The 24,756-nt window shown below is 38.0% G+C and overlaps 1 pseudogene; it reads right to left on the bottom strand.

Annotated features, from left to right (window-relative positions):
- Positions 1–387: 387 nt before the first annotated feature.
- Positions 388–24,756, bottom strand: part of LOC137996304 (uncharacterized) — a 27,913-nt pseudogene continuing 3,544 nt past the window's right edge.

The following is a 24,756-nucleotide window of genomic DNA, read 5'->3' on the forward strand; positions in this document are numbered from 1 at the left end:
AATGGCCTGCAAAGTTTCGGGGCTTTCGAGAAACAGGCCCCAGTTCTCACTTTTTGCTGGGTGTACTGTGACAGGCTGGTCATTATTTCATGTTGGGCAGTCTGTGTCAAGCCAGTTGTCACTTCAGGCTGACACTGTGACAGACTATACTTTGCATTTTGCTTGGCTTTTTTGTGCTGAACTAGTTGCTACATATACTTCCTACTGTAGTTTACTCTGACATACTTGTTATAACTTCAAAGTGGGTAAGCTTGACTAAAGGCTAGTTGTCACGCAATGCCAATTTATGATGTACATGTAGCAGACTGAGCATCACTTTATGCTGGGTATGTTGTTGCAGACCCGTTGTCATACATGTAACATCCTGGGTGTGCTGTTGGCAGATTTGTTTCCTCTTCTCGTTGGGGATCCTGTGACAGATTATTGAAGGAAAGAATAATAAAATTTCGTGATTGCTTCAACCTTATAAGGCATGATAAGGGACAGCAGGACAGCATCTAGTATTGTTTCACAGACTATGATCTTATCTGAATGTAGGTTTTAACTGCCCATACCTCATAATGCTACATGTAAATGTGCCTTGACAAGTTTCTTGTCAGGAGTAGTTTTGAATATTGCTGATACCATTGCTAATGATATGATGATGATGATGATGATGATGATTATTATGATCATTAAAAGGTTACTCCTATGCTCATTGGACCAAATTGATTCGACAACAAGTGAAAAGCTGTGTTCGTATGACTACAAAGAGATTGAGGGAGTTGTACAGGTGAATTTACTGTAATTTTATAGAATGACGTTAAACTAAGAGAATGAAATTAAGTGGATCTCTGTTACACGTACATGTAATACAGTTCACTTCATTTGTCTCTGTTCTGCATTCCACTATTTTTCTTTTGTTAATTTGTTAATGTTTATTGATTCATATGCTAGCCATGGAAAGCCCCTCATTAAAAATTATGCCAATTTGTGTTTTTTTAAGGTGTTGGACTATCCAGGGGGGATTGCAGTTGTTTATGGTGGCTTCAGTCGACGGGTAAGTCTTAATTGATTTTGTCACGTACACTGTGTAATTTCATTCCTTGTTGGATGTACATCTACAGTACATTGTACTTGTATGTTCTTACTACATTCATACTTCCTTCCAGAAATACATGTATGCATAATTAAGTTTCATGCTCAATTTTGGTGAATGTCACATTGTCAAGCTTTCTCATTAGGTCTGAAAAGTGAAAATTGCCCCTACAATCTCGGTCACAAATGTTGTGACACAGACGGCAATTTGCCCCCTCTCCCCTTCAATGTTGATGTTTATGGGTTGGAGTGCAAAATACCAACCGGTAAATGCAACATTCATTTGATTGGAGGGAGTAGGAGGGTGCGCTTCACTTGCCGTTCAAGCGAAGTGTTACAACTAGTTATGACTGAGATTGTAGGTCAGTGCTTAGCAAATATTATTTTTTTAGGCTACCATAGCTATTATTTGAAAATATCTACAAAGTAAAGTAACTTTGAATTCACAATGTACACTTTACCAGGCTGAGCACGTAAGTTAAAATGTACCCTGTTGTCACAATTTCAGCACCTTTTTGCATTGGAACAAAGAGATGAACTCATAAAGAAGATGCATGACTGAATATGCAATGGCACATGTTGGGGTCACAATCAGTTATAACAATTGTGTGCGACACTAGGAGAATGCAATCTCTAATCTTGGGCATCCTGTGTATAGGGTGAGCTTAAGCAATTTTGGTTTTTTTGTTGGTCTGCTTGATTTGACCTGGGTTATTTAATTTGACAAACAGTTTTCCCTATTAGTGGAGCACTTTTGCATGACTAAATTTAAGCATGATTTAGAGTGATCATTATGATTTTGCAAAAAGAAGGGTAGATTCTGGTTATCATACATGAAGTATCACTTGAATGCTCTCTTGTTTTGATAGGCAAAGGAATAAACCAATCACACATGATCAATTTCTTAAGCATAAATTTGGAAAATTTAGGTGAGTTGATCTTGCATACCTGTAGAAGTTAGATTTTGGTTATCAAAGATCTAAAGTTAATGGACCGGTGACAGTAATGGATACCGCACATATCACATATTATTATATGTATGGACTGGAGGGTTTAACCGGGAGCTCAAACACTCGTAGAATCAAATGAATACATGGACATGTATGACCACTACATCTATCTGGGAACTGAGTGGCATATTTTCGTATGTAACACAAGTGGTCATGTTGAGCAATATGACGTCATGATTGCCACCTTTTCTGGTTTGTATTACTACCCAGTATTTGTATTAAACATGATAATGTAATGGATTTGATGATAAAAATTACGGGCAGAAACATACTTATTAAAGACAACGTTTCGGTGTCCTCATGACACCATCATCAGGTCAAATATAATATTTTACAGATAACTCTAATATTATACACATTTCATACACAAGACAATCAAATTTGCATGAGCATTTCTTTAGAATGCGAAACATGTCAGATGTTATTGGTCTTGATTGATGTTGACTTTGGCTGTGATTGAATATCGAACCAGATCTTTTATGCTCATCGATCCGTTGGTAGAGATGTCGACGCGTGTAACCAACATAGCTGGCATCACACCAGCCACATTCAAATTTGTAAACTCCTGATTGTTCGTTGATCAACGCGGGCTTGATTTCTTTATGTTTGAGATCTTCTCCAACTTTTCGAGAAATAAATTATACTGTAATTTCATGCAATTCAGCCTTAGAGGCTGCTATATGAATCTTTAATAAACCTAATACCTATACCTATACCTATAAAGACTGGGCATAAGTCGATGTTTAACAGCTTACCAAGATTTTTCAACTGCTTGTGCACAGAGTCAGCAGATTTTTGTTCCTTGAACGGTAGAACAATTCGTACTGATTGCGGGTCAGGTGTAGATTTGCGTGGAGGTGCTGGTGTTTGTTTGGACGTGATGAAATTGGAGATCATAAAGTGAACAAGATGTTCAGGATATGCCAACTGTAGGAATAAGGTCTTGAGGCGGCTACACTCTTCATGAAATAATGACCAGTTAGATGATAGCTTGAAAGCTCGGTCTAGCATGGTAATAATTAAGGATTTCTTATAACGATTATCAACGTGACTATTATAATGTAACAATAGACCCGTATTGGTCGGTTTCACGTATATGTTGTAGTACAATTTGTTCCTTTGGTACAATTTTTTCTGAACTGGTACAGAATATATTGAACTGGTACAAAATATATTGAACTGGTACAATTTTTATTGCACTGGTTTATTTTTATCAACTGTCTAAAAAAGGGATTTTCCTTTTTTTGGGGTGTAGTTAAAAAACAGGGGCGTGGTTTTTAGGGGGTCTAAAAAAGATCATGTTAATTCTTTCTTTTCTTCTACTTTCCTACCCCTCCCTCATCTTCCCCATCACCTCTATCCAACCCCCCTTTCTTTCACAGTTCTATCCCCCCTTATTTTGCAGGTGGCCCCCCTCCTTGCATACCCTTATGCCCACTCCCTCTATGACAGACTTTACACAGTATACTCAAGACTTTCTTTTTTACTCACCCGAACTTGAACTTGAACTCCCTACCTCTGGATCTGTTGTCCACTCTCTTATCCACTTGACCACACAAGCAGATCATGCAAACTTACCATGATAATTTATAATTAAATCTTCAATTTATTCACATCTAGAAGTTTCATTGGAAGAAAACAGCTCGACAATGCAGTGTGTATCACACGAAATATTTTATCAAAGATTAGATGACTTTAAGCAAAAGCAGAAGCGAAATACATCACAAATAACCATGTTTATCGAAGATCAATTTTACAATAAAGCAATGGAATACTTGAAAATTCAAAGTGAAATATCGAGTAGTGATTCGACAGAAACGGAAGGCAAACTATCTCAGTCACAACTTAAGACATTGCAAAGAACGAAATGGACATACCACCAAGGAAAACTGGGCTAAACTTCAGAATACCCTGCCACTTATTTGCATTTCATTGAATAAGAATAGGCCCTATTGTATTAAGTCTCGTTCTTCAAAAGATGCCGCATAGAGGAAAAAATAGTGGTTAGCTGTGGTGGGGTATTCTGAAGTTGCTCCGAAAACTGCAAACACCTGACAGAAAAAGTGTTATCCCAAAGAGTAAACTCTACGACACTCTTAGTCTTAGCACACCAAAGAACAGCACATAGAGGGCATCAAATCACAAGTAAATGGGAGAATGACAACTATTCAGAATTAAGCGTTCGACTTGTAAAGTTCGTAAGTTTATGTCCATTGCACGAACAGCAGAAGACTATCACCAGCAAACAAGAAAGCAAGCACAAAAACAACCGAAATTTAAGATTTGGGACATGGTGGCAATAAAAATAAACAAAGTAGACAAGATCAACCCTTTTCACCCCAATATGCTCTTGGGTCAAATCATCGAAATTGAAGAGAGTGGATATGTAACAATTGTGACAGAGTATGGCAAAGTTACATTGTAACACTCTGATCACACCCTGGCAATTCTATCCTTGTATTGCCACTAATGTGAAACTAGATTTCTCTACCAAAACATCTTTTTTGCAGCATGCAAAAAAGCAAGTGGGCTATAGATGAAAAACTGCTGATTGGTGCTATCTTCACTGTTTTTGCACCAGTACAATAAAAAATTGTACCAGTTCAAATTATTTTGTACCAGTTCAATATATTCTGTACCAGTTCAAAAACAAATTGTACCAAAGTGTAAATTGAACTACAACATATGCACTAGTCGTAATATTCTGACCGTCTTTTCTTAGGACCATGCCTAAGAAAGGGAGAGTGTTCTCAGTTGGTAGTTCCATAGTAAAGCTATTCGATGGGTGGAGATCATTCAAAGCATGCAGAAAAGAATAGGCAGAAACTTCATCCTTCATGGTAGTTAAAGTATCATCAACATAGCGCCTGTAGTATGATGGTAATTTGTTCTGGAGCTTAAGTTGTTCTTCAAGACTACACATGAAGGTGCTAGCCATGAGAGGACCGAGAGGAGAACCCATAGCCACACCCTCCGACTGCTCGTAAAGTTCACCATTGAATTGAAACAACTGATCTTTCGTTGCGATGTTTAAAAGCTCAATCAGGTCGGATTTTGTGATGTTGAGGTTATATGTGGCATTAAACCAATTGTTGGTAAAAGCCTTTTCCGCTAGAAGACTGATAGTTTCATCAAGAGGCACGTTAGTGAAGAGGGACGTTACGTCATACGATACGATAATGTCATTGTCGTTAAATGAAGTATTGCGAACTTCTTCTGCGAATTTGAATGTATCGGTGATTGTATGTTCATTGATGGATAGCGGTTTCAGTTTTCCTTCGAGCCACTTTGCTAGGTCGTAATTATAGGTCTTGGTGGCTGACAGCCCACGTTGATCAAGCCCACGTTGATCAACAAACAATCAGTAGTTTACAAATTTGAATGTGGCTGGTGTGATGCCAGCTATGTTGGTTACACGCGTCGACATCTCTACCAACGGATCGATGAGCATAAAAGATCTGGTTCGATATTCAATCACAGCCAAAGTCAACATCAATCAAGAACAATAACATCTGACATGTTTCGCATTCTTAAGAAATGCTCATGCAAATTTGATTGTCTTGTGTATGAAATGTTCCTTATTCGCAAGCACAAACCATGTCTGAATATCCAAAGTGACTCGATAAAGGCCAAACTTTTCACCTAGCCTCTAGGGACTTTGAACTTAATCTTGGACATTAATATTCAAGTTATCTGTAAAATATTATATTTGACCTGATGATGGTGTCATGAGGACACCGAAACGTTGTCTTTAATAAGTATGTTTCTGCCCGTAATTTTTATCATCAAATTTGTATTAAAGCCTGCTTTTCAATCTCTACCATGCACCGTAAAAGTCCATGTATAAGCCACACCTTTTTTTGCAAAGTTCAGATCAAAAATCGGGGTGCGGCTTATCCACTGAAACATCCAAGGTTGTACTTTCCTAAGGCCTAATTAATATTCATAAAAAACTTCTCAAGATGTTAATGAATGAAACATATAACAAACTGAAAGCACATTGTTGTTGATCACTGCCTTTTTCATTTTTATCGGACTTCTCTTTAGAATTCTGACTTAAGATTTGGCACAGTTACTATTTAGGTGATGTACTTTTCATATCCGGTAAGATTAAAGAAAGTGTATTTTCGTCGCAGTAGCACTTTAAAGATCGATCCGATGGTCGTATCTTGAAGTGTTCATTTGTGATTCTTGTTCTCCAAGAGTTTTCTCAAGGGAATAATTTTCTTTTAAAAGTTTTTTTAAATTAGTAAACTCACATGATAAAGGTATGAGAACTGAGATTTTGCTATCTAAAGACATAACCCATTGACTCCCTGGGGTTCCCCTTTGACGAGTAAAATCGTCTGGCGTTAGAGTAAGACACAAGTACCCGTATGGCCAGTTGAGGCCGGGTTGGGAGTCAAAGGGTTAATGGGGACGTAGTTTTCCAGCAAGTGATTAACACATCGACTCCCAGGGGTTCCCCATTGATGAGTACTAAGTATGGCCAGTTCAGGCCAGCTTGGCAGTCAAAGGATTATTAACTTATATGAAAGCTCATAACAACCACCAGTTTTTTGAGACCGTGCTTGTTTGTCCTTGTTTGTTTACTAAGAGAACTTCATTAGAACTTCAAAGTTTGTCTCTCTTTTTTTTTTTTCAAAATTCGAGCCTCCAAATTAGGGGGTGCGGCTTATCCACAGGTGTGGCTTATATATTTAAAGTCCATGTAACAAAAATAACATTACACGTTAGCTCGAAGATATATATTTGTGTTCCCTTGGCAAGAGCAACATCTTACAATAATGAGCGCAGTGAAATAGTGAGATATAATTGTTCCTGCCACTCATAAAATTCATAAATTATCTTCTCACCCCCTTCTAATATGCTCTATGTCTCATGGCAGTTGACAATAAGCAATTATTGGATGAGGTTGAGCATGATACCGAGAATTATCAAGGCCGAGGCCAGCTGAGGCAGATAACACAAACCAAGGCCTTGATAATTTCGCTATTATGTGAAAACCGAATGCAATAATTGTTTTATTATACAATTATAAATGTAGAAGCGTTGAGACATTTCACAGAACAACAACAAAGTAAGCCACGCAATGACACATTTCAGTGTAAACATCTTTATTAATGACAGCCATGAATTACATGTAAAGCAGAATTCAAAAGGTTTACAGAAAGGATTTAAGCCTAAAACATCTGAAAACGTTTCAGGAAAAACTGAATCGAACTGAAACTTTTGAACAAAATTCTAAAGTTAAGTTGTACGGTCTTATGAAAAATGTTCCCGATATCAAGATGTAAACAAAACTTCATTGTCTGCAAAAAACGCGTCATACCTACATGCATAAATGCCAGTGTCTGTAGATGTGACGTGATGACACAGCGCTATCTAGAATTAGTGGGGTGCTTTTAGCCAATCGAAAATGATAGCAATAGACTACCAACACCTGGTGTCTCCCCTCTACTCTTCATGAACAGTGTGTGGGTTCTTTAATGTCGCACAGTGTTGATTAACAGGAAGGATTGTACAATGGGACCTCCCGCACAGTAGTCTAAAGCTCAAGCTACTGAGCCACTGGTTGTCTAATGGTGTTAAATGTATTGTGAGTAATAGGAATTGGACTGAGTGGAGTACAATTCAGGGAGTAATTGTGCAAGCTGATTGTAAATTACAAGCTCAATTTGTTACTCCCTGAATGGTACAACACATGGTTAAGTTACTAATAATCTTAATCATAACTATTACAAAATCTTTGAATACCTTTTTGTGTGAAAAAGTTAAAAATTAATTATATTCAATCTTTTTTGCAAACAGTTGGGCAACAGCAAGAAAAACCATGGAAACCAAAAGTTAAAAGTCCTAAAAACTCCCTCTGAAGAAAAGTAAAATCAATCGACATCTGCAATCTCTGCGTTTGACACAAGCATACAGAGACAAAAGGCAAAAAGTCAAAAATGTGCGAAAGAGGTCATTGGCATTGCAACATTTCATTGGGAGATTTCAGACCGTAATCTTGAGACCAGGAGATACGATCCAAAATTTGGAGTCTCCTGGGTTATCCGGCAGAGTTGACAGGCCTATCACTGTTATATTGTTACTATTATTTGTATTATTATTTACTGAATAGAGATACTTTCTCAGGCTGCAGTTGGTCTATGTACAATGGAACCTGTCGATCAGTACATAAATATTAATGAATACAAAAGCAAGCATGTCAAAAGTTGTTACTCACAAACTGTAGAGGATGACTACTGGACAATGACTTCAATTTTCCACTAACAGCATTCAAGTCAATAAATGGGGTCATTGTGGAAGAGCCAGTGTAACCACATCTTGCATGCATCACCTGGGGATTTGATTTGATAATTTGATAATTACGAGTGACAGATCAATGTGATAACGGAAGTAGAGATTCGTTACAAGATTAGCGTGAAAGGCTCATGAAAAGAGAGCAGGTCTATTTGTTGGGCTCATGTGTTAATTCTCATGAAAGGACTCAATGATTAGAAATAAATAAATATTTGAAGTGCGGGTTATGGATGAACGAGAGAGGTGATGTTTGCACTTTTGAGTCCTTTCACAGGAACACATGAGCCCAACAAAATGACCTGGTCCCAACTGAGTGGCTTCATAGCTCAGTTGGTAGAGCACCAGCATCACAGAGGTGACCACTGGTTTAAATACCATTGAAGATTCCTGAATTTTTCAGGTGGCCGTAAGAGACAATAATTTCTTAGTTTATTAATAAGTGTAAGGATTACTTCTCTCTTTCATCTATAACCCACACTTCAAATAATTTTATACGTATGTTGTAGTTGAATTTTATGCTCTGGTTTAATTTTTTTAAACCAGTTCTAATTTTTTTAAACTGGTTTATTGTCATCATACATGTATGTCTAAAAAAGGGATTTTTCTTTTTTTTCTTGGTTTTTTTGGGGATCTCAAAAAAAAACCCCGAGATATTCCTTTCTTCCGTACTACTTTTCCTACCCCTCCCTGATCTTCCCCATTGCCTCTATCCTGCAGTTGCCGTACACCACCTGGAATGCTAACTGTTTCAAATAAGACAGTGCATGTTTCTAAACACTCTGAACCAGTGAAACCACTTGGCTTTTTTCAAATGTTGTCTCATGTTTGAAACACTGATGAAACCCAAAAAGTCACTTTTGAAATAGAACTTCAAGACTCTCTGAATTCAACGACTTGAATCTATGATGTAATTAATCAATGTGAATATTAAGTGAAGCTATGATCTTCGCAGTTATGAGCGCAATTTTTGCAATTGCGTAGGAAGTCTGAAAAATTCAGGACTTCAATGGGGTTTGAACCCGTGAGCTCGCGATTCCGGTGCGACGCTCTAACCAACTGAGCTATGAAGCCACTGACGTTGGGAGCTGGTCATTTGTGGGTTCTAATGGTCCCGTGAGGAATGAATCAATGATGAAATGGTATATATGAAATGAATCATATATGGACTGCGGATATGAAATCAAGTGAAGCTATGATCTTCGCAGTTATGAGCGCAATTTTTGCAATTGCGTAGAGAAGTCTGAAAAATTCAGGACTTCAACGGGGTTTGAACCCGTGAGTTCATATCCGCAGTTCATATACATGTATGATTCATTTCATATATACCATTTCATCATTGATTCATTCCTCACGGGACCATTAGAACCCACAAATGACCAGCTCCCAACGTCAGTGGCTTCATAGCTCAGTTGGTTAGAGCGTCGCACCGGAATCGCGAGGTCACGGGTTCAAACCCCGTTGAAGTCCTGAATTTTTCAGACTTCTCTACGCAATTGCAAAAATTGCGCTCATAACTGCGAAGATCATAGCTTCACTTGATTTCATATCCGCAGTTCATATATGGTTCATTACATATATACCATTTCATCAATGTGAATATTGTTTATGATGCACAAGTCTGAGTTTGTTGATCAATTTAGAATGACTGACTCCTTTTTTCAAACTGTTCATTCAATTCCAGCTGTTTGAATTTGCCTAATCCAAAACTTTTTCTCTCCTGATATGCAAAAACCACCAGTAAAGAACGTTTAAGTTAGTAATTCCTAAAATGCAGTCAGTGTCCCTACCCTTACATGAAAGCTAACAATGTGGCCAACGTGGCACCAATATGGCCGCATTCAACATAAGTGCTCAACCCAAATCACTAAGCTGAGCATTTGACCCTTATAATCACTAAAATTTGATGGTCTTTTGATAGCACCAGAGACAACAATCCACAATAATAATCTTTAAATGATTTCTCTATAGTTCATTTTATACATACTCCATTTATAAAGAGTTCTACTTAAAAATTAATTACAGTATGATGTCCAGCTATGTTGAAATGGGTGGTGTCAAAAAAAATTAAACTGGTTTGAAAAAAAAAAATGGTGTGGTTCAAAAATTTTAAACTGGTTAAAAATAATAATATTTCAACCAGGGGATAAACTTGAACAACAACATATACATTAAAATTTCAATACTGAAACTATTTGTGCCAGCCCTATCAAACCCTGTTCATACAGACTGGTTAGGGTTAAGCTTTTGTGGTTAGGGTTATGATGAAACCCAAAGAACAAGTACCGGTATGCGAAATTACTTCTTCAAAAGAAGGGCCCTTAATGTGTTAATGTATGTATTGTAAAATATTGTGTGATTAAGTGAACTTGTTTATTATCATGTTCTAGTCTTATTTTATGAATATGCAAATTAAAAAATATGTTACACATAGCTTTTTTCCATTGTGTTTCTAAACATTAACTCATTAGCCTGATCAGAATGGGAGCTTTCTAGTACCGGCAGGCTAAAAGCAATATGAATAATACATTTATTTAGAAATCCATTGACTCCCGGGGGTTCCCCATTGACGAGTAAAACTATCTGGCGTTAGACACAGTAAAATACTAAGTCTGGCCAGTTTAGGCCGGTTTGGGTGTGAAAGGGATAATTATTAATGAGTTCAAAATCATTAATTTTTATACCTTTTTAGTAGAATGGTCCAGGTGATCGTTTAGTTCCAAGGACCTCTGCTGATGTCTACTTTAAACCTGGCATTGAAAACATTAGGCATCGGTAAAAAAGTTCTGACAGACCACAGGTTTGTAAAGAGGAGTTTGACATATAGTAGAAACCCATAAGGGTTGAAACGTGTAACGGCCCCTTGTGTGATTTGCTAAGTACCATATTTGGAACAACAAGAGTAAGAGGTTTCCAAATATGGTACTTAGCACTGAAACATTCAAAAAATCAGTTCGCACTGAATATTCGGAAGCTGTGAACGCGCGTTACACGTTTCAACCCTTATGGGTTTCTGCATATAGTGTATATGGTTGCTATGGAATAGTGAAAGAAAATGTAACATCTTTCATAACCAACAGTGCAGTAGAATTATTGCTTTATCGGACCAAGACAACAAAGAAGATGGTGATTTTGCCTGCAGCCAGCTACTTTTGAACACCATGAAAAGTAAGAATGACAAAAGGCCACTAGGAACCTCTCTAAACTTGTGACATGTACTTATCTCCTAGTTTTTTTGTATAAATATGTCCAGTAAATCAAACTATCAAAAACTACAAGAATGATCCTTTCTTCTCTTTAAGATAATTCACAGTAAAGTACAGTGACTTTGTTAAACAGACTGACAGTTCCACCCGCTTTCAAGACCTGTAGTATCAACAAAAGATTTTTGTACACACTTAACCACCTCCCTTTGCCAGTGCTCTATTTTATGGATATTTCATTAAAGCTAAGACTACTCAGATATGACGAAAGTCAACCCAGAAAATAAGCTAGTTGCTTGTCAATAGGCAAAAGGACATCCGAAAAATCAGAGTCGCAGGCAGAATTCAAAGCACAACACCGGCCAGAATTGCTCCACACATTGAGTTCAACAAATGTTGGGAGAAGGCATAGCTCAGTCAGTTAGTGTGCGGCTTTTGGAGCAAGAGGTCCCCAGTTCGATCCTTGGTGACTTCAAGGTGTTTTGACTTTCCTCAGATCCACGTAGCTATAGCTTTAAATTACCCATAAAACGGAGCACTGACAGAGGGAGTGGGGTAAAGGGCACATCGTCAGCCTCCACTGATACCAGCCTCATAGGTGAAGGAGCTACTGATGCTATTTAAAAGTGACTTTACTTTTAATTACTTTACTAGATCTCCTTGGGAGCTACATTTATTGTACAAATATTGCACAATTCTTATAATAACTGGTCTGCAGGCTCTATGAAGTTGTGTGTCTCAAATTGGAATTGCATTATCATTGATGATGAATAGTCCATGCAACCAACCTTCTCTCATGGGTGTTTGCACCATTATCCTCAGATTTACATGGAAGCTAACTTAAGGATTTAATTAGGGAGCCCCTGAATGCAACACAGAACCTAAGAATTAAAGCTGCTCCAGCCCTATTGTGTGCACTAATATTGTTGTTATGCTGTTATTTATAACAGTGACAAGAATGGCTAGACTGTGTATTGGTACTTGAAGTAATATTTCTTACCAAATCTATATCCTCGGGTGACTGTCCACATAATAATCCTTGTGAAGCAGGCGCCATGACTCAGACTGGTATTCATTATGATGGCTAGAGTTTGTTCTGACATGCCCTTGCTGAAAACAAAGTGTAAAAGTATCTTCAGTTCATATTTTAATCCAGCAACACACAGTTCAACATTATTTTGTTTGCCAACAAATGTTGACATGTGTCTTATGTCATGTTAAATGTTAGAGAACGCACGCGCTAAAGAAAGCCATAATAAACAAAAATGTTCATATATTCGGATTCTTCATTTCATTACCTTTTTCGGTGATATATAGTTTGCTGGAGTTTTACCGAAAATAACACGCTAACAAAAGATTTCCTGGAAGGCACCCCAAAAGGTTAGCAGTAACCTTAAACGGTAGGCACCTGCTGGTATTGTAATGTTATTTTAATACTTATTTCAATTAATAGACAACCAATATTGCAAACAAGAACTAGAGTTTTGAAGAATTCTACAGTTAATATGAAGGTGCTTCGTATGTTTGTGTATAATGCATGTACACTGTTTATTGTCTGGCAGCCAAAAAATTAAGTATTTCAAAAGACTCCTTGTCTGGCACCCTTTGTTGCAAAAATGCGGCAACATCACTTCTCAAACTTATTAATAATTCACAAGCCAAAAACAAAAGAAATCACTACTGTGAAGGAACTTTGGATATGTGGTCTTGAATAGCATAAAATTTCGCCAACTTTGATCCCAAATATGTCTCAAAATTTTGGTTACCTTGAGAAGCAATATCAAACACTTGAAAGAGTGTTTCATCGAATGTCCAAACACCTCAAATCGGTCAAGAAACTTAGCCTTCAGCCTCGTTTGTCACCTCGCTTCTCTGTGTTTGGATGTCCGTTAAAATGCGGCCAGCCTGAAAATTCCGGTTGCCAAGGTTCACCTTTCAGTCGCATTGGCGACCAGCTGGTCACAATTTCGGACCCTGGAGTCCAGAAGCCGAGATATAAATGATTGAAGTTGCAAATCAGGAAAAATGAGGGGGTGACAGGATCAGAATTTAGGCATGTATCACCCACTCATTTGAGTCTGTGCAGGAGTAGAGCTACAGGCCTAAAGTGACCATTAAATTGTTTGTGTAAAATTGTCGTAGTTTTCGTTAATTGGAGATGTATGTTAAACTTTATAGTCCATCTATATGAGAATTAGAAGAAAGATGAGCGAAATCAGCAGAAATGGCTTATTTCCAGTGAGCCATTTTGAATCAGGAGCTGACGCCAGCAGCTTTAGGATTGCGTGTGTGGCTTACCCACGCACACTAAGCTGAAAACCCTGTTGAACCACTTTAACAGATATCTGCTGTGGATTGATGGGAATTCTACCTTAATGAAAATATTGGAAGATCTTTGTCTTCAAGGATCTTTTGCTAGTCTTTGATGTCAAAGGTCCGTTGAAGTCTTTTATTACTAAGGGCAAACATCTAGTAGTTATTCTCCTGAACCTGCCTGATCTTTCAAATAAGTTGCCTTAAATGCCCTGAAATAGCCCGCATGGCAGGCGTTAAAAGGGGAAGGAGAGGGAGAGACTGGGGAGAGGGGAAATAAAGAATGTAGATAGGGTGGATCTTGGAGAGATTGATCTCCACAAAACTTGAAAGGAGCTTTAAAATATTTGAACATCAGGCACCAGTTGTTCAAAAGATGGATAGCGCTCTCCCTTGGATAAACCACTATACATTGGATAAGTCATAGCAAAACCAATTGCCCTATCCAATGGATAGTGATTTACTGATGGATATCATTATCCACCTTTTGAACAACTGGGGCCAGTAATTTAATACTCTTTTAAGATTTGTACAACTTCGAAAATCTTAAAACTCCCTAAAGGATTTTCATCAGGGCTTACTAGTTTGTTGAAATTTGTCACAACAGAATATAAAGGTGACAGAAATCCCGATTATATTACTCACCGCCCCCCTTCCCCCCCCCCCCTCCCCCCCTCCCGCTCTCCCCCTCCCCCCCTCCCCACTCCTTCCTAAAATGGCATTTAGGTAATAAGATGTAAATACATGCACAAGACATGACTAACCTCATACAAGTGATCCATATAACGAATCTTCTTTTGATCGTCTGTGGAGAGAACTGATTGAAAATCACAAAGCTGCAACAGAAAAAATAAGAGAAAAACAATGTTATTACATGTCTGGAAGTAGATTGCAAAAACGTCAAGATTAGATAAAGGCTAATGGGAACCTATACAGAAAGTTAAAACAGCGACAACTGGAAACTGACCTAGAGAAATCATACAATCATATTATGCACTTTTTGATAAAACAAAAATAGAGAACCTGCCTTGTACAGGTTGCTTTTGTCAACTCCAGTAACTTGTAACATTGGCTGCAAAGGAATATCTGAATCTCGCTCACACCTGAAATTAAGACATCACAAAAACTTTAACACCTGTCCTTCATCTTTTTTCTTGTCCATAGAGTAGGCCCAACATCACCAACATTTCACAGAGTTTGTGTTGGTGTGGTTTCCAAGAACAGCTAAATTAACCTACAGCCTTTTCCCTCTTAAGAGTGCATGCACTTGCAGAGTTAACTCTGTTTAATGCCAGACACTTTTACTTGTAAATTGGGGACATTACTAAATATATAAATAAATAAATATTGCTAGTGCTAATCACCCTTACTTGCAGTCGAGGACTGAATTGCGAAGGGCGCGGCTCACGACATCGGGCTGAAAGCATACAAAGGCGCCTCTGGCTGCCGCTATACAGCCCATGTTTGATGTCGGAGCACAGCACCACAGCTAGATGTTAATTAGCTGTGAGTCGATTCTGATGAGGGAGGAAAACCGGAGTACCCGGAGAAAAACCCTCGAGTCAGGTTGAGATCGACTGAAACTCAGCCCACATGCTGGCTGAGGCCAGAATTGAACCCCGGCTCGCAGTGGTGGGAGGCCCGATAGATAACCACTAAGCCACCCTGACACCCTGATACTAAACAAGGAAACAGCAAAACAGCAAAATGAAGCACCAGAACACCATGTATGACCCCACCATACATTGAATACTAACTGTGGTTTAGTAATGCCCATAAATTGGGGCTGGTTTAGGAATGAAAGGGTTGACAAGCGAACATAGATCTACAACCACTCAAATTGTCTTTTTTAACTTAACCTTCCTATGAGTGACACTTAAAGATCTATCTCTGTCGAACATTTAACTATAAAAAACTGCAATAAAACACATCTAAACATGGTAAAAAATACTAACTTTTTAAAACAAATTTTTTTGTATTGTATAATTTATTCCACACACACACACTTAAAACAAACAAATACTAACTAAATAATGTTGAAAACAACAACATTTTGACATTGGCTAAGCGTCATTATCAAGTCAAAGTTATTTTAAAATTACAAATCTATAAATACTAAAAGAGCAATGGCTGAAAGGAGCCTATATAGTCTGGATATTCAAATTAGGCTGGAGACTCTTAATGAAGAGCATTTCATAGACTAAGCAATCAAATTTGACCTGGCACTTTCTTAAGACCTTAAATTGGTTTTCTTTCAAAAGATTTTTCCTAAGACTTGATGATGACGTTTAGCCATTGTCAAAACACCGTCATTTTGAACAAAGCTTTTAGTATTTTTTACCATGTTTAGATATGTTTTATCTCATTTTTTTTGTACTTAAATGTTTTTTTCAAAATCACTTCTTCTCTGTTGAATGCCAAAATATTTTACTTGTCAATGGGGGTAATGCTTCAGGGCATCTGCTTAATGATTGTGTTAGAAATAATAGTTGCTTTTCTCCTTAATCTTAAACATCTAGCTACGTAGATTATAGTCACATGACAGAGTATTACTAGCAGAATAGAGGTTTTGCAAAGCAGCCATGTTGCAAGGCAGGAACAATCAAAATATTTTGCATTAGAAAGAACATTTGTTCCAATAGGAAAAATAATCTATTGTTCCTGCCAATTGCAACATGGCTGCCATGCAAAACCTCTATTGCAGTTAGCCTGCATGCACAAATCCCCTACTTCCTTTGTTAAACAAGCAGAAAAAGGGACTCTTCAGTCCCTTCTTTCCTTTTTCTCTATGCAACAAAAGAAATGTGCAGGAAACATCTGTGCCCTGGCTAAGTAGAAGCGCATTTGGTGTGTTTTTAAATCCTTAAACTTTGAATGTTCATATTTGGAAAAGTCAACTTTATCTTCTGTTGCCCATCACTATTTTTTTTTTTTTGACATTGTATCTTTTGATTGTTACTCACTAAGTAGCAATAGATCCAGGAATTGATAGACCATCAGACGATCCAGGACTTTTCTTGGCATATGCTTTCAAGATCTGTTAACAAAATGAAGAAATTCAATGCGATACCCCTTATTTCAAAAATTATCCCCAGCAAGTTGCAAAACACTAGAACAAAATTAATAAAGTAACTAGTGAGGTAGCCTCTCACGCAGACACTCTTAGGGCTTCATCACACATTACCACCCCCCCCCCCCCCCCCACGAGCAGAGGAGCCCGTGACGAAGCCCTAAGAGTGTCTGTATGGGAGGCTACTAGTGAGGGCAAATGAACAATGTTTTTTGGTGTTTCTGCTTTTTCTTCCTTTCTTGATGGGTACATGACATTTGTCAATTAGCCTTTCCTTATTTAAGGTTAAACATGGGTATGAAGGCTGGGAACCCAGATTTAGTGAACCAATTAACATTTTAGGGAAGTATTATCTGCAGTTCAGTTACAGAAGGCGAGGCAAAGCTACACATGAGCTTCTAGGGGCTGACCCAGAGTGGGACCTTATCCCAGCTCCTGTAACAGGAAGTAACTGTCAGAGTACTGCTACTCCACCCTGGAGTTAATGCTGATACAACACAACTGGTTACCCCTAGCAGCATGTCGCCAGTACCGGTTTGTAAGCCAGTGTGAAGATTTCCTTGTCTAAGGAAACAACATGGAGACAGAGCTGGGCCTTTAACCAACGACCCTAGGGGGTGGGCATCCAGCACACTAACCACTTTACCACCATGCCTCCACATTCGCAGAGGAAGAGGAGAAAATGGAAGGGGCAGAAATAACCCAGTCTAAATTGAGGTGCACACATTAGCCATAGCCATAGCCATAGCATTGTTTTCCAATGACATTTCTTGACCCACTCCTCATGCCAGTGTGATGTCACGTAGCAACGGTTGAACGCCATCAAATCAACACTACCAGAGGTCAAGAAAGACAAAACCTTACGACAATAATATTACGCTATTGCTGATCTCTAACTGCATAGTAAGTGTGACCTTCTTTATCTTCTTTAATAAACTATGATAGCGCTTTGTGAGTTAAATTTTTAGTTATTGTCGGATTTGTGTGGTGGATTAAATGGCGGTATCTCCATTTTCTCTCCAGGACCAGCATGTCATCATAAATCAATCATGTTTTCTATCTGCACTAAGCAACAAATAGCCTCCAGAATAAAAGGTTTTCTTCACTGAACAATTAGATGCCTAAATTACACATATTTTTTGGTTGTTTGACTTAGAGTGTGAGGTGGTAGTCGAACATTTTTCTCTGAAACCATACTGAAGTGGATAAAGTATTTTAAATTCCTCCAAATAACTGTAGAGGCAAAATGCACTCCACATTAAACATTGGCCAAGATTTTCGTACACGCCTTTACTTAGCTGGCTTAAAGGCCATTGTACGATCATCGCGAAACTGGTAAAATACCCTAACAACCGAGCTATGATACAAATCAACTTTAATGGATTTTCGAACATTAACACTGTACACAGATTTAACAGGGTTCAAACAATTTTTATGAAAAAAATACAATAACTTTTTAGGGATTCTAAATCGGAATTTGGAAATTAAAAGGCTTTTGAATAGGCGTATTTATCGGGAAAGTAGAAGCAACCTAAGGAACACTCGGAATTTCCTTGCGTCTATGGCGGAGCCATCCTGTTATAGATGGTACCTTTTTCCTGCTCCAAAGCTGCCTTGATAACCTTGTCTGCCTTTTCGTAGTTTTTTAGCTTGAGATACAGCTCAGCCAAGTCAAACCAGAAAATACCCGCCGTTAGACAAACTTGATTAAGGAGACGCAGGACTGCAGAGGTCAATTTGTGGTTAAGAAGCCTTTAAGTTACTACACCAAGTACTTTACAATGAAGTCAGGACAATGCAAAGAATTACGTCAAGTGAACAAACTGGAAACCTCAAACAGCAAAAACGATAGATAAAGTTAGATAAAGTGCAAAACCGAACTTTGAACAAAATCTAAAACTATCCTGCTCATATACCTAAGGGGATCCACATTCATTCGTCTCCGTTTCTTTTCATTTTATTCATCCGATTCACAGCGTCTTGAACGACTGATCCATTTGTAGATTGATTTTGCCGAGAACCTCGATAGTCAATTATAACTCATACCAGACCTTTTTTGGGCTTCTGCGTATTTTAGCGTTGCCAGCTCAGATAGAGTCATCTTTGACGTTATGAACTACTGAAATAAACCGTGCAAAGCGATGGACAATTTCGCGCGAACTCTCAGCCCAGTAGAGACAGGATCATGACAAAAGATTCTTTGAGAAAAAAGTGGTTTAGTGTATGGGATCCTGAAATAAAAGTTTGCAGTTTGGAGTTTTGCCGTCAGGGGCAGAAGACCTTTTGCCGTTTCCTTATACTGAGGACTTCAAAAAACGAACTAAGTTATTCAAGGGATACAGGGATTCGTAAGCCCTTCCCTAGTTATGAACTTGCGATTCCTTTTTGACACACAGAAAGGTTCTGCCATCAACAAAGAAACCAAGATCATTACAAATCGTAAAAAATTTTGCTGTCCTGACTTTAAAGCAGCTTCATAGTAATTAATGGCCTAGAGAGAAAACAAAGAAAGCAATAATTGCTCAGTATTCCCTATGATTTAAAAATGCATATTCAGCGCTCATTAATTTCCATCAAGAATAAACAATCAGTTTCTTCATTTATCTACAAGTGTATGATACCAGGAAAGATTATAATCTTGATGCTAAAAAACTAGCCTTAAAAAAACAGTTTAGAGGCACCCTTCGTAGCAAGCTTTCCGATGCGAAAAAAGACCTCTACATTCCCATTCCCATAATGCAATACGTTTTGGGGGTTCTTTGCATAAAAACAATGCAAGTCATTTTCTCTTAGGACTGTACCATGCTTCAGTGTACTGGAGCCACCGCGCACCGGTGGCTCAGTTGGTTAAGCACCGGGCTGTCACGCGGGAGGTCGTGAGTTCAACTCCGGCCGGACCAACACTCAGGGTCTTTAAATAACTGAGGAGAAAGTGCTGTCTTTGTAATGACATCTGCAAATGATTAGACTTTCAAGTCTTCTCGGATAAGGACAATAAACCGGAGGTCCCGTCTCACAAACCTTGTTCACATATAACTCTGTGGGACGTTAAAGAACCCACACACTATTCGAAAAGAGTAGGGGACGTGGTTCCCGGTGTTGTGGTCTATCTTCATCACTTACATCATCACTCATCATGGGTTGGGAGGGTTCAGTGGGCTCATAAATGGACTGATAGCGGCTGCCATCGGCGCCCTTAGTATGCTGATGTCCGAGCCCACTGTAAAAATGCTATGTAAATAGGACACGTATGTTTGTCCTATCAATCAATCGCGACATTACTACTACTACTACATCCATTGCATTAATGCAACTAACCCCCCAAAATGAACTGTATTATGGGATATGTGAAAATAGCTAATTGGTGCAAGAGGCAGATGAAGTATTTCTTCAGTAAGTATTCTAAATCGCAACTAAAGAATGAATGCAATTTGGATAGAATACAAATTGGTGCACAATCATCTGAGAAGTCCAATAAATTATGATTTGCGTCCGATCTATGGTGGGATTTGCAATGGAGGTCTCCCGCTTTTGTAGTATCTGTAACTTAAAATGGCAATGGACGTTTTCATATGAAAAAACTGCATCAATATCACAGACATAAGCACTCGCTTAAGAAAGACACGGCATTATTGCCGGGGATACCAGTTATCTCAAACCAAACCAAACCAAATTCAGCTCCTCATTTAACGGAAACTTCAGGTGGTAGAGGGTATTTACATGGTACCTTGCCATAATGATGTGTCTTCACCAGTGCTTGTCCTATTTTGCTTGCCAGTGCACCATCGCGAGGATTTCGTTTGAGTGCTGTCTCATAAACTTCAATGGCTTTCTCAGGCTGTATCAGAGAAAGAAAGAGCCATCAAATAGTGTCCTAATAGATGCATGGAGAGTCCTAAACCAAGATGCCCGCAGATATACGTGGCGTCGTAGAAACCCTGAAATTCATTGCCGTCTAGATTTTTTTCTTGTTGAGCCAGAGTGTAATGTCCAATATTAAAGACACTGATATCTCAGCAGGCTACAAGACAGATCACTCCTTGATAACTATTAAAATTGCGCAACACTCTAATACCAGAGGTCCTGGTTTCTGGAAGCTAAACAAGTCTTTTCTCAAAGAAATTGAATATATTAATCAAATACGAGAAACAATTGAACAGGTGAAACTGGAATACCGAGAGGACAAATACGTAAACCCCGCTCTAATGTGGGAGATGATTAAACTTAAGATTAGAGTAAAATCAATACGCTACGGTAAAAGTAAAAGGTCCAGAATGTTGCGAGAAGAGGAACAATTGGAGTCTTTAGTGAATAATCTACAAAAGGACATAGAAAACGGGAAAAAAGAGGACAAAGAAACAACCACAATTCAAAGAAAGTTAGATGAAACAACAAGAAAGTTGGAGAAAATAATTGAGTATAAAACAAAAGGTGCCATCTTGAGATCAAAGTGTAGGTGGCATAATGAAGGTGAAAAGAATACAAAGTACTTTTTAAACCTAGAAAAGAGACATTACAAAAGCAGTGTAATCACTCAACTCAAGGTGAGTGACACCGATTTCATCACTTCAGACAATGAAATTTTGAATGAATGCGAAACCTTTTATCGTAACATTTACAGCTCCAAAACAAATTCCCTTGATAGTGGCCACCTCTTTTTTGACGCTACGGGTCTCCCATCCTTGGACCCAGAGGAAAAGGAAAAATGCGAAGGCCCCCTAACTAAGACGGAATGTTTTCAAGCACTAAAAAGCATGAACGGGGAAAAAACGCCTGGATCGGATGGGCTTCCTGCAGATTTTTATAAAATTTTTTGGAACAATTTAGCCGATTGTTTAGTAAATTCGATCAATTATGCTTATCAGGAGAGGCAGTTTTCAGTTAGTCAGAGGAGAGGAATAATAAAAGTAATACCAAAAAAAGACGCAGATCCATGTCTTGTTAAAAATTGGCGTCCGATAACACTCCTAAATACCGACTACAAAATTGCGGCTAAGGCAATTGCGAATCGTCTTAAAATTGTGATCCCAAAGATAGTTAATAATGACCAAACTGGTTTTATTAAAGGCCGTTTTATCGGAGAGAATATAAGATTGATCGAGGGCATAATAAATTACACTGCTACTCAAAATATCCCTGGACAACTTCTTTTTCTGGATTTTGAAAAAGCCTTTGATACGGTGGAAAGGTCATTCATATGGAAAACTCTAGAATCTTTTAACTTCGGTTCATCAATTATAAATTGGATTAAGCTCTGTTACCAGAATATTGAAAGCTGCATCTTAAATAATGGATGGGCAAGCGGCTATTTCACCTTAGATAGAGGTGTTAGGCAGGGCTGCCCTTTGTCTCCCTACATTTTCATTATTTGTGTGGAACTTTTGGCCGAAAAAATAAGACAAAATAAAACTATTAAAGGAATCTCGGTGCAGGACGAAGAAATAAAAATCAGCCAGTTTGCTGATGATGCTACAATTATCCTAGACGGCTCTAAAGAATCATTCACAGCGGCTCTACAAGATTTAGAGCAGTTTGGGTCTATCTCTGGTTTACGACTTAATAACAAGAAAACAGAAGTTTTGTGGATAGGCTCCAAGGCCGGATGCAACGAAGTTTTTTGCCCAGAAAAAAATCTTAAGTGGGTTAATAAAGTTAAATCCTTAGGAGTTTGGATATCTACAGATTCTGAAGCAAGTATAAAAGCAAATTATGATGAAAAAATAGAAAAAGCACAAAATGTCTTAAGCTCCTGGAAATACCGGAGACTGAGTCTGCTTGGGAAAATAACTGTGTTGAAGAGCCTTGTTGCATTTCAATTTGTCTATATTCTGGCTCCCCTGCCATCAAATCATACAGCCTTGGATGAGATCAACCGGATCTTTTATGACTTTTTGTGGGATGGAAAGGGAGACAAAATAAAGCGAGACATTATCATCAGTGAATACAAAAGCGGTGGCTTAAGGATGATAGACATTAAATCTTTCAATAAAGCACTTAAGTCAACCTGGATTAAAAAATATCTAGATAAGGACAACCATGGAAAGTGGAAATTGTTTTTTGATCTACATTTAACAGATTATGGAGGAAAGGACCTCTTTAAAGGAAACCTTAACAAAAATGATCTACGCAAATATTATAAAATATCTGATACTTTTCTTTCCGAAGTCTTGCAAATATGGTCGGAAATTAGCTTCAATGGTAACATCACTTCGAACAAACAGTTTCGGTGAATGAACCTGTGGCACAATTCTTTAATTAAAGTGGGAAATAGTCCAATTTATTATAAAACGTGGGCTACGAAAGGGGTACGTGAAGTTAGACACTTAATGAAAGATGAAAACAGTTTTCTTTCCTTAACTGAGTTCAGGGAGCGCTTCAACATAAAGATAAATTATCTTACTTTTCATGGCATCATAGCTGCAATAAGGCCCCAAAGAAAACTCTTACGTGGAAATGACATTCTATCAGATATCAATGAAGATACTTTCGCCGTTAAATTCTTTCAAGCCAGTAAGCCAAATAAACTTGTTTATAACAAACTCATCAGTTTAAAGCAGACTAGCCCCAGCGGAAGCCAAAGCAAATGGATCGCAGATTGCAACCTGGAATCCCCTCAGTCGATAAACTGGAATGCGGTTTATGAAACCCCTTTCTGCTGTACAAAAGCCTCCAAACTAATTGTCTTCCAGTTTAAACTTCTTCATAGACGATTGGCAACAAACGACTACCTCCACAAAATTGGGCTCAGAAATGATGACATTTGCACTTTTTGTAAGAATGGTAAAGAATCCTTAGCTCACTTATTCTGGCATTGCAAAGAGACTTTTTCTTTCTGGGGAAGATTTCAAGACCTACTCACAAGGAATCAAGTAACAATAAAAGAAAAGAATTATTCCATGGACTTAGTATTAGGACTAAAAATAGATGTCTTCTCCCACTTACAACATTATTTCTACTTTCTTATTGCTAGATATTTTATATGGACGTGTAAAATGAAGGAAAAAATACCAAGTATAAACAATTTTCCTATTTTCTTACAAAACTTTTGTGATCTAGAATATGACGAAAAGAAAAAACCTAAACCTCTCAAAAATTGACGGTCTTGGTAAAGTTGGAAACCTAGCCAATTACATTATGAAAATTATTGTAACGTAAGAAGAGTGCTTGGAACCTATGCATGCTATATGTATGTTATCTCTTCGTCTGTGTTTTAATGTACGTAGGATTTTAATGTGTTTGTTAAAATAAAAAAAAATAATAATAGAAAAAAAAAAATAATAAAATAAAAAATAGTGTCCTAAAAATGAGCAACATTCTACGAGATTAAGCCCCTGACTCGGTGGTCAAGCAAGGGTTTGTGGCTTACTGTTGGTTAAATAATTGTTCGGAGCTGCTTCCAACCACCGATTATGCAGTTAGCTCATGCAGTTCTATCGTGTGGGAGGTCGTCCGTTTAACTCCCATAGGACGAACAATCCGAATCTACAAATACACAGAGAAAAAAGTGATTCCTTCCCAATTACGTTTGCAAACAGTAAGAGTAAACCGTAGGCCCCGTATCAAAAACCTTGTTCATAAAAGGAAACAAAGGTAGGAAAAGTCTAATTTAATCAGTCAGTCACTGAATCAATCAATCAATCAATCAAACTTGGATCTGACTCCCATTTTCTTGGAATATTCTAACAAAGAATGTATGAATCTGAGGTGGGCTTAAACAGAATACAAGATTCCAAATGGTCTGGATAAAAGCAGACAAACTAGTATTGAGTTTACAAGACAT

Source organism: Montipora foliosa, chromosome 3 (assembly GCF_036669935.1).
Source record: "Montipora foliosa isolate CH-2021 chromosome 3, ASM3666993v2, whole genome shotgun sequence".
Taxonomy (NCBI): domain Eukaryota; kingdom Metazoa; phylum Cnidaria; class Anthozoa; order Scleractinia; family Acroporidae; genus Montipora; species Montipora foliosa.